At 36.1% G+C, this 24,346-nt stretch overlaps 1 protein-coding gene across 5 annotated transcripts in view; it reads right to left on the bottom strand.

The window, feature by feature from the left end:
• SNTG1 (syntrophin gamma 1) overlaps positions 1 to 24,346 on the bottom strand; it is a 279,759-nt gene that overhangs the window by 221,125 nt on the left and 34,288 nt on the right. For 3 of the 5 annotated variants that reach the window (XM_072411230.1, XM_072411226.1, XM_072411229.1), the window contains exon 2: positions 9,249 to 9,288. The exons of 1 other annotated variant lie outside the window; for it this stretch is intronic. The gene's annotated coding sequence lies outside the window, so the exon portion shown is untranslated. Of the gene's footprint in view, positions 1 to 9,248; positions 9,289 to 10,670; positions 10,752 to 24,346 lie in introns of all 5 variants that reach the window. One more of the 5 variants, XM_072411227.1, reaches the window with a different exon arrangement.

The raw sequence follows: 24,346 nt of genomic DNA on the forward strand, positions 1-24,346 counted from the left end.
GCCTTAATTGGCAGATTCGCGACCCCTATTGCGCATGGCAGGAATCCGCCCGGCAGATTCAGGACGCGAGTGTACGCGTGCACTCGAGTCCCGGACCGCGGTAATCCGCGATCGCTGGTCGCGCGTATTTTCGCGCTTCCAGCGATCGCGGATTTCAATGATGAATCTGGGGCATAGTGCTGTATTTATCTCTAGGTAGAAAGTATGAAACATGTTACAAGTTCCAAACACCCAACAACTTTTAAGGGCGTCTCCAAAGGTTATATGTATTCATCAGTTCCCAAACAAATGGACTCCCAAACTTAATAGAATCCTAGAAATCCCATGATGATTATCTAATGTCTAGAAATACTACTAGGATCATAGGACACACTTAGGAAAAAGGAAATCCTCTCTTTATCTTCAATTTACTGTTTTATCTTCAATTTTCTGTTTCCATGATCTGCTGCAATTAGACTGAGCAAAGCTTCAATGAAGATGATTACAGCCTGCTGTAGGTAATTCTAGATAGGCCATGTAACCTCCCCGCTTTCAGGAGACTAGAATATAGGTGGAAAACAGCTGTAATAATGTTCAGGGTGAATGACTGGGGCATGAATATATCCTCTTTAAGATATATACCTTCCCTCCATTTTGAGGATGACATTGATGAGTGTGTTGAGACTCCATGGGCAGTAAACTCTCACACATGGGAACATTGATTCTCAAAACCAGTTACCATATAATTTTGTAGCGGTTGGCCCTGTGTTCAGAAGTAGCACCAGGATGAAAAACAAAGCCTGTAGGCAAGTAGAATTTGCTCCCCGAAAATGTTTTAAATGGTATTTTGTTGGATGTAACTGAAGAATACCTTTAAGGCAGAATATGAATAACTTGTCTCTGAAAATATTGTTCTCCTAATAGCAAACACACTAATGCCAACATTACAGCTTAAATTAGCCCCTTCAATTTAGTATAGATGATATTAGCATATTCATTCACTTAAATATTCATTCAGCTTTAATTTGTAGTAGTAGATGGTTACTACCACTATGCAGCATACTTTGCATTTGGTATGTGTGAGAATTACGGCACGTTCTCTTAAGCTTTTAACCAGTGTTCAATTTCATCATAAGGATACTTATGGATTTACTCAAATAATCTATATAATCATTTTTGTTCAGATCTTCAGAAATTAATTTAGATAACAAATCTAATAAAGCTTTATAGGCGGCATTGGTTGCAAACTAAGGTTACCACTGCTATATTGTAAATTCATATTGTAATCCATTGGGGAAACCATTCAGCTGTTACTAAGATTATATTCACCACAGTGCACCACAATGGTAGTCACCTATAAATATGTTGTGTTCTAATTGAAATAGAAGCATTGTGTAATCATAAACTAAACTAAAATTAGCTTGTCTACACTGCAGAACTACTCGAATTTTAAGGATATAGTACTAGTCTTGATACGATGCATAAATAATAGCCATTAGTGAGGAAGTAAAACTAGCTTTTCAAGAGAAAATGATGCCTTTAAGTCTATACATTGGATTTTGGTTGCCCGTAATGATCATTCCTGATCACCTCAAGCGAAAATTTAATGTGTGTAAATGTGACCCTTGAGAATGTTAAGAAAGTAGTTAGTGATCCACACAGTTGTATTTTTAAAGACTTATAACATCAGATGCCCATGTCATCTCTCTGTTGTATCCTCACAGCAAATGCTACTGCATGTCACCCCTCCCCCCCTCCCCATTCTTCATAAAACAAAACTGTCTGCTCAGCAGAAAACTGAGAAATCTGTCTATACAGCAAAAATCCAATTGAAATGATCACCGACAGGCATTTTTAGAGAGAGAAGTTGAAAGTGTGTACCTAACAGTACATTTTGTCTTGCACAGGTAAACATGCTCCTCTCCTGCACTTAAAAGCTGCAGCAAGTCAGTAGGTGCTTTAAATTTATTTTCCTTGAAGCTTACCATTACATGTGAGCATTACCATCAATTCCTATTTTAAGAAAGCTATTTAGAGCACCCTCCCCACCCTCCGCATGACCAGTTATGAGCGGACCTCACTTTATGTTGAAGCATATGGACCCATTGTTGACATAACTGGATCTAAAATAAGGTATGTGATAAAACAGAAATTAGTATGTTTTGTAGACCAAAGGTAAAAACCAGAGTAGGGAAAATATATTGAACAGAATAAACTTCAGCTTTAATTATTATTGCTCATTATATGTAAAGACCTAGTCACATGGTATACTGAAAGGCCAGTCCAAAATCTGAGTCTTCTCCTATATAGAGATCACTCGATCTTCACACTTGTCTAACATTAGATTGTGCCTTAAACATAATTTTCATAATCAAAGGAAATCATTTCAACTACCACATTGCTATTTATTTATGCAACCCAACCAGACTGGTAACATAGACGAATGGTAAAATAAAAGTTTTGACAAGTATTTGTGATAATAGTGCTATAAAGAATGAATAAAAAAAAACAGATGTACTACTCTCAGTTCCCTCATGTAGCTTCTAAAAACAGTTTAGGTTTACTAAATAGTGTTTTTCACATGTTCTAAAAAAAAATGCTGCTTTTATATTATTAGTTTTATTCTCTAAATTGTATCTTTGTAATGTTAGGAGCCCTAAACCAATTAATGCAAATAATTCAAAGGGACAAAGTAAAGAAAAAAAACTAACTCCTTCCAAGCCACCAGCGTTTCTTCTTCTCTACCCACTATAATTCCTGTAAATTACCTCTTTTACAATGCCTTCCTGTATACTCTGTACATACATACACACATATACATATAACAAAGCTATGTAGTTCTTCAAAGGATAATTACCCGTCTGCTAAATAAATACATCTATAGCAGTCCATGATTTAAAATGACGCCAAAATGTGCACTTCAATCATGCGTATTGTTGCAGAGATGGATAGGTGCACTGTTTAAGTAAAAAAAAATCACTTATTGTTTAAATTTTAAAATTCCTTACCAATACCAACATAACATGGAGCTCTATATGTCCAGTTTAAATAGGCTGAAACTAAATGCATAAGAAGTTTCAAATGGTGCCATATTTGACTTCCATTCCTCTGCCTTTACAGACAGTAGAATGTATGTTTCATTTAATTGTGTGAAGTGGCTTTATCACCACCAAAAATTAGTTCACTGACATAACAAGCTGAGTCTATAAGCAACAAGCAGAGCATTAGAACAATTCATCTCTGCCACATAAATGAAATGTGTTGTGAATTTCTACTTAAAAAATATGATATAGGGCAGTGCAATAACATGCATGTGGCTTAAAACCCCACAATTCCCAAAAGTTAGGTAATACAGTAAATTGTTTCCCTTTCCAATGCTTTAATCTGAGCACTGCTTAAATAGGAAGAATAGCAGAACTCAGCCAGCCGTGCTGTTGGGCTTTGCCCCTATGGGCAAACCAATGGGCTTTGCAGCACTAGGTCACAGGTTCGTATCCCGGCCAGGATGCTATCAGCAAGGATTTGTATGTTCTACCTGTGTCTGCCTGGGTTTCCTCAAGGTACTCCGGTTTCCTCCCGCATCCCAAACCTCCCGCATCCCAAAAAACATGCAGTTAGGTTAATTGGCAATCCAGAGGATCCAGATGTCCGATGGACTTTCTAAAGCTCTGCGCATTTTCTAAATGTTTTAGAACACAGAAAATCTTCAACTGTGTGGAATTCTTCATGATTTTCTAGATGATTAGCCTAGTGACAGTTAATAGGAACTATACTATCTCCAGCAGTGAAAAGGCAATGCCTCCTAATTATTGTGCTTTTTTTAACAGGCAACTATGTATTAAAACTAAAAAAAATAATGATCATACTGGAGTTAATTAACTGCTATGTGAAAAATTGTGTATTGCTATAAAAAGGCATTTTATTTATGATTTGTGTATGTGGGAAGTTGCATAAGAATTAGATAATTAGTAGTCTTTAGGGGTCACTAAACAGAAACTAACAAGCTGGTTTACTAAAAAATAAAATAAAAAAACATTGTTTTCCTTGCCTCTCTTGATGGCTTAAAGCTTGAACATATGCACATATGAATGAGTCAAAGGAGTACTCATTGCAGTGGTTTAGTTTTCATTACACTTCTAGATTTACAAATCAGGTAAAGTATATGGTACGGTCTCTTTGGCTATAACGCAGTTTAGTCACAGCAGTTCCGTTGCCTGGAAGTGAACCTTGGATCATAATGTAAGATCAGCATATTCTCTACAACCCCTCCACACACACACAGTTGTTAAATCATGGCCATTTACATTCAAAAGTAATACATAAATATAAACAATTCTGAAAATCAGATCTTCTTTTACCTAAGAATACAGGATTTTGACTCGAGTATAAACCTAGAGCACAAAATGCAGCCATCCCTGCTAACATTAGAAATAGAAACCAAAAGGTTCTGTGAAACCCAGAGGTTGCTAGGGGTTCCTTGAGCAATGTGTACCTCTCAGGTCAGTTTAACTGACACCAATGATCTTTTTGGCCATCTGCAGAGGTGACATTCTTCTCAATGGCCAGCAATGTAAAGGCATTCTTCCCACAGATCACCACACTGATGTACTATGCATTGTGGAGATTTTAGAAGGGGTTCTCTTAAGACCTTATATAGGTACATAGTTGGCTGAAAAAATACATAAATCCATCAAGTTCAACCACTAGGGAAATAAACATATCCCAGATATAAAATCCTATGGACATAGTTGTTCAAGAGGAAGGCAAAAAAACCCTGGTACAGTTTACTCCAACAGGGGAAAAAAATTCCTTCCTGATTCCATGAGGCAATCGGATGTTCCCTGGATCAACAGACTGTTATTATCTTTACTTTAAAGCTTTAAAGACCTGCAAGTTGTTTCAAGGGTTACCCCTTGTTAAAAAGGTGGAGAAACACTGCTCTAAACAATAAAGATACCAAATATTTTGATACAGGGTTTTCTGTACGGTTGCTGCTTTGGTTTTACCCCACGTTCCAAAAATATGATGGCAGGTTAAGTAATGTCTATACAGTAAGAGTCCGTAGTTTGTCTGTGATAGGGAAATTTTAGTTCACTGTTCCTCTAAAGGAAAGACTGATGTGAATAATTCCATGTTCTCTCTGAAGGTGCCATTGAAAATATTGGCAGCAATTAAAACCCAGTACAATATCACAAAAATGAGAAATGTCTATCTCTCAAAAGCTTTTATAGTTATTTCTATTAGTCACAAAGACATTCTGCCAGTACCACTTTTGAGACAGTTCATTTCTTAGGTGACAAGCTTGCTACCAATCACATCTTGTCCTCATTTGCTAGAAAAAGATGTGTTGACAAGGGTGGGTGTAAAACCCTTTTAATTAGATGTAATCATGCAATCAAAAAAGAATGATTAATATATCACAGGAGAAGTTTAAATAAAAAAAAGTTGTTAAAGTTTAATTAGGTTACAAAAATGATCTGAACTGAAACAGCTAATAAATTATATTATAGGAGACAAGAGCACAATGTACCTTGTGCAGTGTCAGAAGGGAAAGTTGTGGCCACACTGATGTAATTATCTCAGTTAAAGATTTTACATAATTATCTGCTAACCCTTACTAATATTTCTTCCACTGAATGGCATGCTGTGCCATAAAATCAAAGTTACCATAAAAATGAAAAAATAACAATGAAGATGTAGTTAAATGTCTGGCTTGTGATAAACTCCCCCTCCTAACTGTGAAAATTACCACCGTAGACCACCACTTACCTAGCCTGATGCTGCACTCCTATTAGTGCTATATACCTACTCAACTAAGCAACATAAAACAACACAAAATATATAGACTTGGTTCTCTGGCACCTGAATTCTAAATTAATCAAACAGGACAATCCACATAGGCAGCAACACTGGGTGAGTAGGTGTGAGCTATGCTACCAACCCTAAATCATAGCCCTGGAGACATATGTATTGCTCAGTTATTGCATATTCCCAGGCTCAAAATGCAAGGACAAAATCAGAAAAACCTTTTGTACACCTCAACAGTACAAGTACATTTATCTCATACAGGTAGTCCCCCGGTTACATACGAGATAGGGACTGTAGGTTTGTTCTTAAGTTGAATTTTATGTAAGTCGGAACAGGTACATTATTTTAATAAGTGCAATTAGGACAGATGTTTGTCTCAACATATTATTAATCAGCATGGTGTCAGTTACTGTATAAAATCCTGCATTTTATCCTGTATAAATTACTGCATTTTTTGTAGCTCTTAAAGCAATAAAAATGGAATATTGTGAAAAAAAATTAGTTGTATATAGTTGTATAGAAAAAAAAGATAAAAGATTTGTATATGTCAAGGTTTTATTTCTTTGAGTGTCCACACTGTGAAAATTTCCTCTAATTTTCTGCCCCTTTGACAATGATCATCGGGGAGGATTCTCTCCCACAGGAAGACAGCAATAAAACTGTTTTCAATAGTGTTGGGAAGGTATTAGAAGCGGGATATGTATTTAATATAGAGGATGGAGTAATAACTATATGTTTATTAGAATTATCTAGACCTGCATTAGGGCACAATTATAAACATTATGACAAATATAAACAGACAAATTTAAGTCATTAGGCCCAGCAGCTTTTTCTTGTTAGCTTAAGTATCTGGTAAGTCATAAAAAGAGGAACAAATGCACAATAAAACAGTAGAAGTCCCATTGAGGAGATTCTGTTTTGCCTTGTTAAAACATTTTTGCCTGGGCAGCTATGCAAATTATTTTATCCAGATGTACATATAAAATGTATTTATGGCATATACCATACTGTAGACAATTTATTTTTTTTGTAGAAAATAGTTAACAATCTTACAATTAAACATTCTTTAAAAGTACTCTATTTACATGTTAAACCTTCCAACAAAATTGTTATATGTTCTAAAGGGAGCACTGTATATAATAATAATGGTATTCACATCACAACAGTTGGCTTTTATAGTGAGGATTCATGAATGCTAATCTGGAAGAATATAGAAGCCATGGGGTTTGGTTGTGACTTTTCTCGCTGAAATAGAAAATGAGTTTTGGCAACTGATGGTGAAAAGACATTGGAAAACATTTCAATGCTAAGTGATCCCAAGAAATGCCTGTGCAATTGAAAAGTTACAGTGTGATTTAACTCACAACAATGCTACCCAAAACTTAAAGCTGAAATAAACCTAATTAGAAGAAAAGAAACAGAAGGATTTTAGACATAGAGTTAAAAAAATGTTTACTTATGGATAGTTGTATACAAAGTGACATGCTATTCATTCATACCAGATCTATAATACAACATGAGATGCCATTAAATAACGGCTGACCGCTAAGTGGTACTGGACAATCAACTTCTATCAACAAAAAAGTTCCAGGTAACCATGTGTTGGTACCGGAGCCTTGATGTTCCTATATCAAGTGGGTACCTAATGCAGAAAAACAATCCTATTGGTGCCATAAGTTAGGTGAAAGGGTTGCAGCCTTCTCAGAATGTGACCCAAAATGTTTCGCCCAATAATAAGGCTTCCTCGGGGGTACTTAATGGCTTGCTTAGGGGTAATGACTTAATTGGGGTCGTTTAATTAGGGGTTGGCCTTCTTTGTTGCATCAATGTTACACCCAAGACTGTGAGAACCTTCTCCACCCTTATTCTATAGTTCTTTCTGAAATAAACTCAAACAATGTAATGCCCTAGTCAATACCAGTATTCTCCAGACATCGGTCCCCAAATCTAACGCCGCAGTGTTCACCTATAGCAGCCCCCGCTCTGCCTCGTCTCCCAGCACTCGGTTGCCCCCAGGACTTAGTGCGCAAGGGATGGTGTCTGGGGAAAGGCCTGTAGCTGACCAGGAGCCCACAGATACAGAGTACAGAATTATCCGGGAATCCCCAAAAAGCCGAAGTCAAACACAGGAAATCAGTCCACCAAACAAGGTACAAAGGAAAAGGCACAAGCAGAGTCGGGGGTCACAGGCAAAGGTCGGTTCCAGCAGAATGTCAGGAAAAGGCAATGGTCAGCAACAGAAACACTCAAAATAACTCCAGCACAGATAAGCCCAACTAAACGCTACAACAAGCACTGGTGACTGGAAGCAGGGAGGCTATAAATCCCAGCAGCCAATGAGTGCAGGACCGAGTCAGGAGCTGATCAGCCCCTTCAGCTGTGCGCAGCCTAACAATGGAAACAGAGGACTAGGTAAAGATGCCAGAAGTAAGAAAAGGTGAGTTTAATTAAATAATTCCAAACAGCCAGGTAAGTATTTTATTGCAAAAGAGATATAAGCCTGTCCTTTCTGTAATAACCTGTTTGTTAAATCTATATTTGTGTGTTTAGTTCCACTTTCAAATGTCACAACATGGTAAATTATTTTTTCAAACATAAAATTACATTTGTGAGGATGATTAAACTGATAATTAAACCAGCTTTGACATTTGTTGTCAGTGTTACATATATTGTAGATTGTTGATATTCATAAATTATATTTAGCAAGCCAGAACTATTACATAAATCATTCTTGATCACAAGCATCATTGACAACTTTCCACCTTGGACTTACACTAATGTGTACTGCATACTACTACCAAAATAGGTATGTAATGATGATAAATGTACCCATACATCAGAATATATGATGTTTTATCCAACACAGTTGAAAGTGCTGCAGAGTAAAAAAAAAGTAAAAAAAAAATATTCGCCAAACAGAGGGAATGATGATACTAACTGCTGCTGCTGGCAACAGGGAGGTTATTAGTAATGCACAACCTAGACCGCTTGTAATGAATGCATTGTCCAAGGTTTTCTAGACTATATAAATCATGCTCACAGTGTGCTGCAATGAGGCAAAAATAGAAGTCATTATCTAAGCTTGCAATCTCATATATCACACTGGTAGATTTGTAACTGATTACATGTTTTTGGGCATTATTAGGATGCCCATGCATGTTGAATTTATACTATATGGTAATATATATATATATATATATATATATATATATATATATATATATACACACATACACACACAAATATACACATACATACACACATATATATATATATATATATATATATATATATATATATATATATAGAGATAGCTGAGAATAAATGTAATACCATTGGAATCTGTACTTTTTTTTCAGGGCTACATTCAAACAATTCCTATAGCAATTAAATATAGAAATCATACTTCAGAATTACAAATATAGCTATATAACTATATAAAGGTAAGGTGAATTACATACCACCACCGGCCAATTGTATGAAACGTGTCCATATTTCATCCTACAAGAAGAAAACAAATGTATTAAAATTCACAAACTAAACTTTGCATTACTTTGCCACCACTGAATCTAACATTTTTATCCAATCTACCTCCTAGTCAAAGAGACGAAGAACTTCTCAGCTGAAGTAGGTTTTCAAAGATTGTAATTCTCCACAGAACAAAGATGATGCAACCGTTTGCTACTGAAGAAGTATATTAGGGTCTGTGAAGTTAAAATATTAAATTAAAATTTAAAAATGGTTCTGTAAATTCTAAATGAATTTTAGATTGAAATGGTAATATGATACTTACATTACAAATAATTAGGCCTGGAATGTTCTTTTATAGGTATATCTGACAAAAGACATGATCTCAATTATGTTTTGTACTACAAATTAATTAATAAATAGGCAAAGTTATGTGCCAGTACTATCCCTCATTCCTTTTATACCGGATGTAATGGAACTGCGGAATGCAGTACCATTTGGGATCAGCAACCAGCAGCTTTAGCTTCTGTATTGTAATCAATTATCTTTAGCAGACATTTCTCACTGCTCCTTATTTCCAATTATGTATTTCTATTGTTTCTTCTCCTAATAGAACAATAAACACAGTAGCCTTAGTGACAGAGTGTTTGTTGTTGGAGGTATTAAGCAGCATGCAATAATAGCAGTTCTAATAAAAGGGCAACCTGCAAGATATGTTACTTAGTAGAATTGGAAGACAATGGAATACAGTTCAAAGATATGGTGATGGGCAATGCCCTGCTCTTTGAGTAATCATAAAACCAACAAGCACTGTTGATTGCTGCTATGTTGTGTTAGTCATTTTAGAAAACTTGTCTTCTTTGCTACTGTTCTTACTGTTAGTAAATGATTTAAATTCTGGATTAGATCCATTCCAGGTTTGCGGGATCACCAAGCTTCACAAATGGAAATGTATCCTCTCCAGCCTTGGAGAGTTGTAATAAATCCGGTCTAATGTATAGCTAGCTTAATAGATGGTTCAAAAATACATAAGGCTCTATAGCAGGTGTCAGTATGACAACACCTAGCTTAGATATCTGGCATGAATTTATAGAATGCCCCCTACTATTTGTATCCTTTTGGCCGCACATTCTATAAGTTTTACAGCTCCAAAACTTGTTGCAGTGGCAATCCAGATCTGCTCCATAAGGCCAGCTGTAGGTTTACCCTACACTGCAGCAGTCTCTTAAGCCTTGGATGCAACATGCACCTTCTTCCTAGGTGCCGCTTGCAACTCAGTCTGGACCAGAACACCACATAAGAAGTCTCTGTTCCACTGCCTAACTCCCAAGCTTCATGGAAATCATGCAGATAAAAGATAAAATGGGACATGGCAGTAAAGGTACAGAAATATAAAGCTTTGGTTATCGACTTACATGACACATACAAAATGATATGTTGTGTTTGAAGAACTTCTTTGGACATCTAGCTATATCAAACAACCAAATGTTCAGGCTCTAAAACAAGAAAATGTATAATTTAGTTAAATTCAGTTAATCCTGAATTCTAATTCAATTCTAGAGAAAACAGTTTAGGATCACTGCTGACAGAGGATGTAAACAACATTATATCAAAATCCAGCTTGTTCCTACATTACTCCTTCCATTAAAGCTGCCAGATTTAAATGAAGCTGGAAATTAGACGTGGGTGAGTCTATGTAGGCACATTCTTACTTTGTTCCTACGAATGTTACATGAAATACATACATTGAAATTCCTACTCTTTAGAAGATTGATGGGCTTTGAATGTGTGTTTCCGTTTGTAATTGCAGCTCTGCGTGATGTCAACATGTCAATGACACCTCAATCTAACCTGAATCTATGAACATGCAAAGCACTTAACTCATCAATCTATCTTGCAGGGCTTCTGACAGCTCACAGCAGTCTCTATAAATTGTTTTGCCTGTGGTACATTGAAACAGCAAAATCAATTGTTCAGATGGATTATAAAAAAAGCATCATTAATCCAAAAATGATATTTGATGTTTAGCCCTGTGATAAGAAGATGATAAAAAAATATAATTGCTGGTAATTTCAAAAGGCATTTGCAAAATTTTGTTAATAACCTGAGTTCTGTAAACTCACCTTTTAAGCCCAACACCTGCAGTTGTATGAAGAATCTATATTACTTCAAAGTTAGTTTGTTCTAAACAATTCTTCGGTCAGCAATGTCGTAGAACACACAAATATTATAGGAAACATTGACCTGGAGAGAATTGGGAGTTAACATGATATGGTTTTCTGCTCCTAGAAAGTTTTTCTAGTGTTAAAGATGCTCCAAGCAGTTTTACCCCATTATTTATGGTAACATTAAGGCATGGAAAGGCATGGGAAACTAATTACTCATACTTCAAGGATTTGTAGCCTGAGCAACACATCCCCAGGCCTGCATCCTGTCGAATTTCAAGCCCCACTTGGGTACTGGCATTTGTATGGGATAATCACCATTCTAATAAAAGATACAGTAATTGTATGATCATGTAGTTTATATGGTAAATACAATATAAAGCAAAGGACACTTGCCCTTTTACCCCTCTTCCCTTAACTAAAACTCATCCACCTTCCCTCTTCTAAAATGTTTGTTTGCATAGAGCTATTGGCTTCTTCCTTTGGATTTGGCTCAGTTTTATTCTAAAAGTGCACTATAAATCCAGGCCCTGTCTACACAGTTTCTCACATTATCCATTAATAACTCAAACTATATTAAAGAGCAGAAGTGTCAGTAAACAAATAAAATCAATGCCTGAACTAGTAATTCTATACAGCAAGAATGAAAACTGTGCCAGATAAAATTTTATTAAATCTACTTTGCATCTATAGGAAGCTGTGTACTAATACTTCAATAAATCACATTCTATTAAAAACAGGTTATCCCAGATCAGATTATTAACAAATGCAAGCAGAAAAGCATTAATCAAAAATTAAAGACTTGAGCAGGACAGTCTTGTTACCTGCATCTATTTCAAGGTTTTTAGTGTCATTCAAAGTGGCACCCTTGAGGGTTTTGACAAGTACGTGTCTATAGTACGTATCATGTCTTGGTCACAGAAAACTAAGCATATGGCATAAAGAAAAAAATATCAATACCAAAAAAAGATCCCTGTGCTTCTGATGCCACTTTCACATATGTTTTATTTAAAGTAAAAATTGTATTTTTTAAAAGGCTATTTAATTAAAAGGGTGCAGCACTTCCCCTTTTTTAGAATAGAGCACAAAGCCTCCCGGGATACCTACCTAAGACATACCGGGGGACTCTTGGCTGCTCCTTCTGCACGTGCCTTGATCTCAGGCATGTGCAGAAGGAGCCCTTTCTTTAATGGAAGAAATAAATTGCCAATCTCACACATGCGCAGTGAGATCGGCAATCTTTTTCCCCAACTACGTAGGAAGAAGAACCCGGAAGAAGAGAAAAGAAGTTGTCGGTGCCCGACACCAAAGACGGATACCAGTACGAAGCGGGACCCAAGCAAAGAAACCTCATGACAGATAGACAGATCTGCAGGATTAAAGGTGTGTTTTTTTATTTTGGGTTTTGTTCTTCTTTAACTTGTATGTTGTGTGGTGCGTTAAAGCAGCCTATTCCATGATCCATGACACACCTAATTATGGCCAAAACCCTTTTGCAGGAAGGCAACACTCAGCAGTTTATTAAGGTGTGTTGGAGTATAGGTGCACTGCTTTAGTGTTTTGCAGAGTCAGACAAAATAAATTGCCCTGGTATGACAATCAGCACAGTTTTCATTACCAAAGAATGTGGTCTTTATATCTCTGCAGAATTGTTCCTAATATTGTAAATGCACCATTCATATTTAAACTCCTATACTGCATAAAAGATAGCAAAGTTTAAAACTACAGAGAGTAGATCGTGCCAGCTGCAGTTAAAAAAAAAAAGGAAAGAAAACAATTCAACCGACCAGCATCTATCAAAAACTAATATTCGTTTTCAGGTGGACTGATCCTTTAAGGGCGACCTTTGAACATAGAAATATGGGAGCTGCCAAAGCTGGCTTGCTTTTAAATGTGCAGGCTCTGTGAAAATCTAATGTAGTATAAATAATATTAGATCACATAACCAAAGTGATTCACTGATGGTACAAAATCCACGCCAAGGAAACATATTACAATACTTTGACACTCTACAAATTAGAACTACTGGAAGGATTTTATTGACTTTGACATTACCAAAAATGAAATTATGAGGCTTTGCAGTTTCAGACTTTAGGCTATAAACATTTTCTTAGTACTTTGTCAAGCTACTCTTTAACAAAATTGCATTATTAATGGTTTAGTTGATAGTCATAGTAGATTAACTGCAGTGGCCTTAATCTTATCAATATATCAGATTTGCTGTCTGCAAGCATAAACCCTTTTTATAAATATTAGTATGAAATCAAATCAACTCAAGTGCACATTGAGAATATAAAACCACTGCTGACCAAACCTTAAACCACATATAATATTGTCAAAATAAAATATAATTTAACAAAACAGCCTCTAATATGGTGAAAGCATTCAGAGTAAATAATGTCTCCATTTATGGGAAAAACAGGCAGCAAACTACTTTCAAAGAACTGCTCTTGTCGCTGTATTAGATGGACTTGATTAAACAACATGTGGATAGCTAGATTTTATAATATATAAAGGAAACGTCAAGCAATCTGCTTGATTAAATATTTGCAAACGTAAGGAACTAAACTCTGGAAGCTGTGCCTAGAAAAAGCCTGACAGAAGCCAAATAACTACTCACTAGACTTGCCTGTGCTCCTTGCGCAGCTGATCTTTCTCTATTAACAGACTTTCCATGCCCTGTTCTACAGTTGATTTACTATAGGGCTATAGAGTGTTCACACAAAAGTACAATATCCCCTTGCATGGGATATGTCACTTATCTTAGTAACTGAGATGAAGCTTGTGATTGGCAATTTTTTGCAAGGTAAACTATCAATACATTCACTAGGATAAGTGAATTATTCTTTGCAAGGTGTTAATTCACCTTGGTGAGTGAACATCCTAAATAGCTTTTGTTTATTTACCCCTAATCTGTGTGGAAGTGGCCATCTTGGTAGTCACATATCAGGATGGGCACTACATTTTTTTTTTTTAAATCACGATTTGCAGGGTACTTCTTTGAAACTGTTACCTATAACATAGCAAATCTTTACTTTTAGTAAAAAAAAAAAAAAAAAAAAAAAAAAAAGATTAGTTCAAGTTAGGTAAACAAAAAAACTAAAAATGATGGGAAATTAGGCCACTTTTAGTGTTTACGTGTGGAAAGAATCATTGTCCAGTGAATTTAGGATTCTAGCACAGACTGATATTACAACAACCCCAAATCCTTTGTTGAATGTCATTGAATAATAGGGGTAAATAACATGTTAGGATCTGCTTTCCTCCTTTAGGGAATTCTGACTTGGTAGCACTGCTTAGTAGGTATGGGATATTGTTGTCCAATGTTAACCAATGTACCATTTAGGAAGGGCAGAGTTCCCAGTACAGCAGTCCCACTATTTGCCCAACCTTATACTTTATCAAGTATTGAGAGCACATTGTCGATCCAATTTTCTACCCAGCTCCTATTTTTTAAAAAATTCTCTTTATCCATCTTTTTTTTTCTAGAAACTTCTAGTTGGCCATGGAAATAACATTATTACATCAATGCAGCTCTCTGCAGTACTGAACTGTGAACCAAGGCTAACATGGAAATGCACTACAAGGTTTCATGACATCCAGGGCTAACAGGACATGCGGTAAATGACACTGACCTTCCTTGAACTTGAAAGAAAACTAATTGCTGCCGGTAGTGTAGCAATCCTACAGGCGAGAACACTGGAGACTCATGAGTATTGCAGCAAAAGCTGCATTTTTTTTTTTTAAACAGCTGGAAAAACTGGAGGTCACGCTTACAATTACAGGGCATACCATATTGTTAGATTAAACTACTTTATAGGAAGCTGGCTTAAAATAATGACAGAAGTGTTATCCAAAGCAAATACATATTAACAGATGTTGCTCCCAGCCTTAGAAGAAAGAGCAGCACCTTTGTGTACCTACTCAAGTCTTGCCAACAGGCAACTATGTTTTCCTTACAAGTATACTGTTTTACATTAACCCATTGCCATCATGCATGTTGCTGGTAGCAGTGATAGTGTCAATCATCAAACAGTACAGCTGAAAATCTCTTTACAGCTATGAAGAGCTCTGGACTAAATTCAATGTTTTTCCTCAGCTTAATGTAAACCAAGTAAACAGTGCTGTCTAGTGATAAATGCAGAAACGTCACAGATTTTAATTTAGAAAACAATTTTTTATATTTGGAAACACCGGCAGTGTTTCATGGCTGTCATCTGTTCTTTACTCACAATCCAATTCCTAATTTTCAGCAATATGCAATCCCATAATTATAATAATCACCAATCTGGGCCGTGCAGGAATACATTGCATGGGGGTTCCTTGGGCAATAAGTAGTTTCTGCCTTTCTGACAAGTAACCATTGAGACCAATTATCTTTTTATTTGTAAGGGGGATTCTTTGCACTGACCAAAAATTTAAGGAGAGTCCTTCCCAGTGTCCATCAAGTTGATTATCAGTGAACTGTAGATGTAGTCATTATTAACAAGGTTTCCCTGAAAGTCGAAGCTTAATTTAAGGATTTCTTTTGTGATAAAACTGATGAGAACATTAGCTACTGAAGATTAAACAAGCAATTCACACTTGAATAACATGGGGAAGAGGTGATACAAAAAGATCCAATAATTATGCCAGACTAGCACAAGATTGGTAATGCATCCATATATATCCGAGCTGTGGACAAAGTAAAAATACTATCCACCACAGAGCAATATAGGAGGTCTCAATACAATAATAATATTGTATTATACAATACAATACAAACCTAAATTACATTACGTAAAAATGAATCTATAGAAGCTATATATTGCTTAGAAACATTTTCAACTTCCCCAAAATAATTTACAGAAAGTAAAGTTGATTTCTTCCCACGCAAGCTACTTTAAAAGCAATTGAAGCAACAATTTCTGCAAAGATACATGATGAAATAACACATCAGTGTCTTCAACTTTTCAGTACTTACGCATCTCTCAAATTCACTCTCAAACACGTTATTCCTAATATGTTAAAAGAAAAACAAATGTGATCATTATATACTGTAAATGTACAAAAATGTACTTTTTGTAATCATCTTTTCACACATGCACTTGTTGCTTCATTTTTCATCATTTGTCACTGTAGTATAAACAGGCTGTCACAAAATTATGCATTTATGATTGTGTAGTTATGTTGACAAAAAATAATAGTAATCACTAAAATGTAAGTCCGACTTTCATCCAATCTCACATATTACTGAGTGCTGGTGGTTTCTAGCCATTAACTGTACTTCCCTCTTGGTCCACATCAGGGGTATTCTCTGAGAGATTGATATAAAATATATATTCTTCCGGAATATTTGGAGTATATGCAGTTGTTCATTAAAAATTATTTATGAACTACCAGTAAATTTATATCAATTTCCTGGGAATATTTATGATTGATAATAGCAGCATCTTTAGCCTTACGCACGTCCTTTCCTACACAAAACTAAATGATTGTTGATATAACTGGTAATTATTAAATATTTAATAATATTAAAACAATTATCACATGGAGACCCTCTCCAGTGCTTTCAGGGCTACATGACAACAAAGCTGTAGTTAGAAGGTTCTCCTGCTGTCAGTATCAGCGTGCGGCTGCATGAGGAGCCATGTAACACTGGGACAGGGGTGAGGATAAGGATGAAGTCCCCTGGAAGTGACAGATTCATATTATATATTGCCTGCATTTCATTGTCAATGGAAATCGGACACTCGATTGTGGTCAAGTTCCTACCAACAGTTGCTTCCAGATTTACAGCTCTTTACAAAACTTCTTGCCGGCTGCTTGCAGATATTTAGGTGTACTGAAAGTAGTGTTATCATCCTAGCCCTTAAAAGGACCAAGCACACCTTGAAGTGTTTTTGAACATGTTTAACCCCCTGGCGTTCTAATTCTGTCCGTATTTTCATGCAAAAAATGTTACATTTTTCCATGGAAATTTATTTTACATTGTACGCCTCTAATTCTTATGCATAACTCACCTAAATATGTCCAATAATTAATAAATTTATTAAAGTTAATAATAAACTTTAGATAAAAAAATCTGTTAAAACAAAGGGTGCATAAAAATACTAAAACCTGTGATAAAACTGTACAGTAGTATGTGTAATATATAATATATTTTATATATATATATTATATAAAGATTTCTTTGTATTTGATTCAATACAGGTATTTTGTATTGAATCCAATACAATATGATTTGAATTTCCCACCGCGCCTCCCGCCCGCACCAAAGCATGCACTGACATCACTGGGAGACCCCAGAGAATGTCTCTGCAGTCGCTGAGATCGGAGGAAGAAGACGTGTCCCTAGGACCTGCAAGGTTAAACAGGACGTTGGGGGACTCCAAAGGAACAAGGTAAATTGTTTTTTATGTTTTTGGCGATTCCGAGTGCGATTAGGGATTACTGCTTTTTTGCAAGTAAAATCCACCCCGAGTCACACTTGGGAATACTGCTAAGGGGGTTAATTTGGTGGAACCCTTAAATTGTCTTTCAGATCATCAGGGAACCTCTGCTAAAATTGCTTTATCTACAGCTCATCGTATATTAGTGAGATAGTCATTGGGAAGAATGTCACCCCTACAGATGGCAAAAAAAAAATCACTGGTTTTTCTTAAACTGACCTGTGAGGAACAAATTCTCAAAACTCAAGAAACCCTAACAACCGCTGGGGGAAGCCTTTGGTTCCATAGAACTCTGGTTGAAAACACTGTCCTAAAGTGTCTGATTCCAAATAACTTTTTAAGACTTATAATCAAAAAATTCCTGTGGTGACAACACATCATTTGCTTTTACATAGTCATCTTTAAAGAGGAAGTTAACCCAAAACTACCCAAAAAAACCACACTTACCTTCAGTCCCGCGGAGCAGTCGATCCGTCAGAAGGTTTCTTCCATCAGGTTCTGCTTTATCCTGGTATCCCTCTCCGGCCCGGCACAGAGGGAGCGTCAGGCGCCGCCATATTCTCCTTTCTTCTTGCTGGTTCTTCTTCCTACGTCTCCCGAGGCAGGTGCAAGATCAGGTGAAGTAGATTGAGAAAAAAACTTGTAGATCTCACTTTGCATGCATGATGAAAGGTATCCTTCTGCATAGGCCCGAGATGTTCGGGCATGTGCAGAAGGAGCAGCAAAGAGCCTCCCGGGATGTGTGACATAGGTATCCCAGGAGGCTCTGTGCTCCCATTCGTTATTGATCACCTAGGCGATTGAGAATTAAGGGGGCAGTGCTGCACCCTATTAAAAAAAAAAAAAAAAAAAGAATTTTTACATTAAATAAAAAGGGTTGTCTACCCTTTTATGTAGAGTGAAAATTCTGAGTTTGGGTACACTTTAATCTATACCTGGCCCAGTGTGGCAAAGTGTAAAAGCATAGGCTGTGTGCTGTGGTGTCCATTTTTTTAATAGGCTACAAAATGTGGGTTACAATGTCCATAACCTTGCAGAGTGTAAAGGATAAAGGACAGTGGATAACAATATCTTCTTTCAAATATAAGTGAGACACTAGCTTTTAACAATATGTTCAATTTAAAAATATATAAAAATAATAATATGTAAACATTGGACATGCCTATGCCTTTTACCATGTCACATTTTTTTTTAATTAAGTAGTTTAAAAAGTTTACTTTTTCATTAAAAGACATTAACGCGGCAGCACTTCCATTCTAACCAGGGGTACAGGCTCTCGAGGTTAGGGGGACCAAATAATAGCAGAGTATAAAAGTATATTTACATGTGGACAAAGCTTTTACTACTTTGCTACTAAAACAAACCTTTGGTACATCAGGTAGTATAAAAAAAACCTTCCAGAAAGTTTGAAGGTCAGCAGGCATTTATTTCTTTGTCACAATATACAGCATCAGTATCACTGCACAGGAACTGGGATTTACATGACTGTCATCTCTGAGCCAGCATCTCTTTGTAGGAAATAGACATATCAATAGATATTGTTCTCTCCTTCTGGATAAAAAGCAGATGAAGGCAGATGATGTTAAGAGGAGTAGTGTAATTTCCAAATGTTTCCTTGCAGCATGATTAGAGACATTCTTCCACCCTACTATGGAATATTGAAGATTAGACAGTTTCCCTGTGGATGAAATGTTTAACCTAAAATTAACAGGTCCAATTTAATTGCAGGCAAATGTTTAAAACAGCACCTTTTTAATGTAATTCTGGGCAAGTAAATATAATCAGCAGCTGCTGGCAAATAGAAATATCACCTAAAATTCAGTAAACAGCAGGACATAAAATATAGAAGAGTAAACAATGAGCCAAAGTGTTTAGAGAAAACATTATTACTATGCCAGACGGGGAATGAAGCTAAAAGTGCACTAAAACCCATGTCCATATTCAAATTAGATATTCCATTATCAATGTACTGACTTTGGCAAAGCAAGGATATTGTCATGGCTCTTTGGCTTGTTTTACGCTGCTGCCGATTGTGAATTCGAAAAACAACAGCTGAAATTCGGAATTCTGGTGACATCCTATAAATCTGTAGAAGTTTTGATCTGCCACTAGCAACTTTTTACACCCACGCTACTTGCCTTTTCACTTGCTTATTCTACTGCGTTCTCATTTAAAAATGCTTCTTATGAAATACTGGTATATTGATTTAGGTTTCAGTTACTCTGAAATTGCTGATTATTTTTTTACATTCCAAAACAGCAAGACCCTTAAGGCAAGAAACTGAATTGTGCTTATATAGACATTTTGAGATTTTCATGTATAAATACAAATATTTACTAATTGTTAAGACAGAAATGGTATTCTTGAGGTTCTTCTGTCTTTGGGGAATAACATTTGTTCACTGGGGACAACACTAAAGACCACATACTAGAATCAAGAAATCTAGTTTTACTTAATCACCGAAATGATCATGCTGCCAATTAACCCACAGCAACCTGAAATTAGCGAACTTAGAAATTACATTTTTGACCTTGCAAACGTTCTGAAATTATGCTCATATCAAACTGTCTTCCAATTCTTAAATAACCACAGCAAAATAAAACATTGAACCCTTTAGTTGTTACCAGTTCTCTACCCTCCTAAATACTGCCCTCCTGGTCCTATGCTTAGTTTCAGCTCTTATACAGCAATCTTCACCATGCAGTCCTGATCCCTGCCACACAGCCCTTCCTCAAAAATGTGGCCATGGATCCCATTTCTTCTTGTGGGAAAGGCACGCAATTAGTAGGTTTCAATGAGCTAAAAAAAGGTACACCTAAGTCAAAACTAGAAATTAGGACTTGAAATTAACACAGGGACCACAACCGACCTGTTCATCAAGGTATAAAAGATGATCATCTGTCAACCTGCAGACCTGGAAACACCTACTTTTTGTAATTAGGTACTCCCAAGCAGCTGCACAAAAATATAAATTTGCTAACATTGTTAGCAAATCAACACATTGGGCCTGATTTATGAAAGCTCTTCAAGGCTGGAGAGAATACACTTTCAGAAGTGAAGCTGGGTGATCCGGAAAACATGAAATGGATTTTTTTTGAAAATCATTTGCTATTTGCTAGCAAATGTTTTTAATCCTGGACCAGATCCATTCCAGGTTTGCTGGATCACCCAGCTTCACTGCTGAAAGTGTATTCTCTCCAGCCTTGGAGAGCTTTCATAAATGAGGGCCATTGTGTAATCCACACTAGACAGCTTCATAAGTAGCTTTACTTAGGACACTGGGTGAGTTTCTTGTGTCTAAACTGTGTAACTTTTCTGATTTCTGCTCCTACAGCAGCCAGATTTAGTTATCGGGCTTGTACAAGTGTATGGTGAATTAGCTAACAACTGGATGCATGTAAAGTTGTTTGTCAAGAGGAGATTAGCATGATGGTTGGTAAACATTAAAATAAAAAGTGGAACTAAAGTGGGTTTTTAAAAAATGTGCCGCTCAGCTTAAACTTTCATGATTTTACACCAGGACATTTCGCATTTATAACGGCTGATCAAGAAGGCCAAAAAGTTTGAACCAACAAAAAAAAAAAATCTGGAAAAGACCAAAGCAATGATGACTGAGGGGATGTGTGGACACCGGACTGAAAGTGTGGACTGCAGTGCTGGAAGAAGAAACTAAAAGGTAAGTGTGCCAAAATGTACAAACACTAAGTATGCTTGTACATATGCAAAAGGCAAAAGTTTCTGAGGGCCCAAAAATGTTCATGTGGTTTTTTTTTACACTTCATTTTAAAACAGGGTGTGAGGCATGTAAGTGGAATATCTTACAGGCACAAGTTATGTACGTGGAGATTGGTAATACCTGGAATTCTGCTTTGACAAACCAATGTTTAGCAATTTTCTCACGATTTGAGCACCATATACAAATATTTATATATCCTTTCCAATCAGAACACTATTAACTTTTACGTTAGGTTTTTTTCCAAACAGACAGATTGCTGCCATTTCTTGACTGATATTTAGGGATAAAAACCTGCAGAAGAAAACATCCATTCAGCTACTGAACAAAAGCACCATTAGAGACCCCAGTGCCATGACCACCTAACAATGCAGTGACTTATTCTTTACAGTCCCATTTTGAGATAAATGTTTACAATTTTCTGCTATCACTAAATACTTGGTTTACCCAACCAATCTTCCTTACAAAAAAAAAAAAAACAAAAACAAATATTAATACTAGACAGTTGTATTCAACAGCAGATCCCTGATAACAGTTCACATTTAATAACTATAATAACATAATAACTATAATAATAGCTAAAATTTGTTTAAAAAAATACATCAGATGATAAAGCAGAAGGAATGGGTAATCTGTGTATTTAAAATGGTTAATACTGACTGCTCTGTAAGGATCAGCCAGATTAGTCTTTCTTTAATGGTGACACACAATGGTGCGTGACACACCTGACATTGAGACAAAATGATTAGTGCTGCGATGTGTACTAAATGTGCCAGTAGTTCATTCTTACTGCTCAGCTGACAAAATGAGGAAGTCTGGACTCCGAAACCAGCTGAACTCTGGTTACAGTTTAATTGCATGCCAAGTTAGAGTCAGCAGCATGCCACAGCATATCGTGCATGCTAAGAGAGTCAATTTCTGTTGGCAGGTTACTGCTGCCTAAATTTTTTGCTGTTTCGGGAATCTGCCATGGGTGATATAGAATATAAGCTACATAGCACTAAAACAATGGCTGGCAAAAGCAGGAGCCACCCTGCAGAATATATGAATACGATACACCATATTACTTACAATTTCTTTGCATCTCTGAACCCTCCCACTACCACATAATTCAACCCATGACCCATTTAAACTGTGTTTTCTCTGTGGAGTTTCAAATATAAATCCATTTTTTTCTGATGCAAAAATGATGAAGTTAATTATTTGCAGAGGATTCCTTTCAATGAACATTTTACCAGCTTCATTCTGAAAAATAGCAGTTCATTTAATGAAAGTAAAGGATCTGTTTGCTCATAACAAGTCCTTAACGTTTAATAAAAAAAAATAGAAGATTTTTTTTGTTTTGTTTTTTTTTCAATAAAGGATTTAAATTATCTCTATCTCTATTAGTTTTTAATGTTAAAGATGTTGCTCAGACATAAATTACTTTTTTGTGTCAATCATTTTTATTGGTTTTTGTATACAAAGATCAACAAACAATCAAAACACACAGACATATGAACAATAAAAACAGTACAAAGCAGTACAACAATAAAAAAAAAAAAAAAAAAAAAAAAAAAAAAGGAATCTTATGGTAAGCAGCATTCTCGTTCGAATTTCTACTTTTGAAGGGAGCCTGACCTCAACAATATATAAGCTGCATATACACCAAATAAGCTGCATATACACCATACACACTGTGTGTTTTGGCATACTGATAACCTAAAAAACATTATACCCTTTGGAATAAAGAACCTTAAAAAACAGGGAGGGAAAAAGGGGAAGAGAGGGACAAGGGAATGGGAGCAACTCTGAAGGTCATTTACCCGGCCAGTGAGGTCCTCATGCCATATCTGCAAATAAACTATGACTATATCTATATAGTATGACTATATACTATGACTATAAGCCTGAATTTGAGACATAAATTACTTTTGAGAAGGTTGCACAGTTCCAGATGTATGGTATATGTGGACTTAAGTGTGGTCCTAGGCTGGCACCTCTCTGATCCAAGATGAACACATTATTCCTCAGGTCATGTATTGGTATTCTTGGTTGTGGGGTTAGGAGTACCCAATAATAAAGAGTCTTATGGCTTTGTGATTTAACATGTTTTTAGTAGATACATCTATATGTATATCATATACAGTAGCCACATTATTTCCTGAGTGTGACCAGACAGAATCAACTCAACAGCCAAATTTAGAGCTAAAAATCAGTTGATCTGTCAGTGTATTCTTGTGGCAATGTAGTTGAACTGATCCAAATATACTCAGAAATCATTTGTTTAATCCCTGAAGAATGAGTCTCTAAACTTGTTTATTATTTGAGCTTGTTTTAACCTCAAAATGTATTGGTTGTATTTGATGTATTAACTTAAACATGTAAAATGAATCACCAACCCATATGACCATTTTCTGGTAGCTATCACACTAGACAAGTGTCTCACTGAAGAAGAAATGCTCCCTGTAATAAATTTGAGATCATTGTCTAGGCATGTAAAACCTAGCTGTATGCTAATCACATTATCCCAGGATACACACTCATCATATGATTCTTGTCATCCTCTTCTGAAATATGTTGATTGGGTTTAGAACGTCTAGCTCTCTGAGACTGTAAGGACAAATTTTGAAAAACAAAAACTGTTCAGGTTCAGTGTCTGAATGTTGTAGTTTATGATCTGCGGTATGTCTCTGAGTTTCTGTGTCACAGCTTACAATTTAAAAAAAGGCAGCAGCTGACCTATATAAGAATTTTAATATATTAATTCATGAAATATTTTA

This window comes from Pyxicephalus adspersus, chromosome 5 (assembly GCF_032062135.1).
Source record: "Pyxicephalus adspersus chromosome 5, UCB_Pads_2.0, whole genome shotgun sequence".
Lineage (NCBI taxonomy): Eukaryota > Metazoa > Chordata > Amphibia > Anura > Pyxicephalidae > Pyxicephalus > Pyxicephalus adspersus.